Consider the following 1,746-nt stretch of genomic DNA (forward strand, 5'->3'; position numbering starts at 1 on the left):
GAATCCTAAGCAGCTTCCATGCCCAGCCCAGGGCCCCCGCTAGGGGCTCCATCTCATGACCCTGCAGTCAGACTTGAGCTGAAATCAAGAGTCAGAGGCTTAACAGACTGAGCTACCCTGGTGCCCGAAGCTTACACTTAAAATACAGAAAGAACATATATTTACCTACATGTCCTTATAGGAACTGTATCCCCTTAGAGTGCATGTACTTTGGTATAAAAGTTTAATGGTAAGGTCCTAGATATGTATCCAAGAGAAAGGAGAGCATATGTCCACAGAAAGACTTCTACACAAACCAATGATCAGAGTAGCCTGAATGTGGAAATGATACAAATGTTCATTAACAGGTGAACGGATAAACAGGGGTCTATTCATACTATGAGCTACTATGCAACAACACAAAAATAAACTATTAAGTGCAACAATGTAGAGGAAACTCAATTATGTTGAGAAAAAGAAGCTAGATGAGTACAAACTATATGATTCCATTTATCAAACTTTCTGGAAAATGCAAACTAAGTGACATCTGTGGTGACTTGTGGATGCAATTGGAATACAACAGCGTAGAGGAAACTTTGGAGACTGATGGATATATTCATTATCTTGATTGTAGAAATGGTTTCACGGTTGTATACACGTCAAAACTTACTTTGTACACTTTATGTGTCGTTTATTGTATATACTTCAAAAAGTTATTTGTGAGATCTATGGCTTAAGTTTGAAATGCAGAACATGACTAAGAACTCATGAAGAATCTGAAGCATTAGAAAACTAAAATTACTTCTGGTGATAACTGGCAACCAAGGTTCTATTCTAGTATGATAGTTTATCTGAACATAACATTACTATGAGAAATGCAAAGTCATAAAAATAAAAAATAGAAATGACATTTTCGTCCCCCTGGTAATCATACCATTTCCTCACGCCTGTACAGTTGTTCTATATCATAATCCTTTTAGTGTTCTAGTCAATTTGGTTTTCTTTTTAAAGGGAGCAACAACCCTGTTTTCCTGAACTATTACACTGCACTTTCATATACAAAATGCCCAATCCGTGGTGTGTCTGTGTGTGTGGTTGTGAAGGTTTGTAGAAAGCTACAGTGTATCTATAAATTTTAGCAAATGCTGTAATTTGCTTTGGGATTTTCCAGCCGGGACGCAGCAGCGGCGTGGAAACAAACTGGACCTTTCTAGAAACCATACTCGTCTACAAGATGAACACTGGATAGTTTTCCTAAATATGTGAATTCATTAATCAATTTTTTTCTATTTAGACTGTCCACTTACTGTCTTAAAACAAAGAACTGTACACCACACATAGAGTGCACAATACCGGTAAAGATTCTCTTTTTAGAAAACATTCATAGTTTTATTTTCACCCTCCCCCGCCCCCAACTTATTTTCTTAGTTCTTTTATTCGGCAATCACTCCAATTCTGCAGACGGGGAGACGCACGCACTTTTTTTGTTTTTTGTGCACGGTACAGATGGGCAAGAAAGAAGCAACTCTTAACTTTTCAGTTCCATTTTGAGAAATCATCACATCGACCTCCTGAGAACGACAGCCCAGCGAGAGCAGAAGCATTTCTCCCCAGGCTGGGTGTGGGTCGGGAGCTAGGCGGGCTTCCGCGGGAGGGAGGGGAGTCAGGTGGCAACGGAGCGGGAGCCGGAGCCGGCGGGGGAGCGTGCGGGGTGCGCCTCCCTCCGGCCGGCGCGGGGAGGCCGCCCCCGCGCTCGCGAGTTTGCCG

Source organism: Suricata suricatta, chromosome 3 (assembly GCF_006229205.1).
Source record: "Suricata suricatta isolate VVHF042 chromosome 3, meerkat_22Aug2017_6uvM2_HiC, whole genome shotgun sequence".
Taxonomy (NCBI): domain Eukaryota; kingdom Metazoa; phylum Chordata; class Mammalia; order Carnivora; family Herpestidae; genus Suricata; species Suricata suricatta.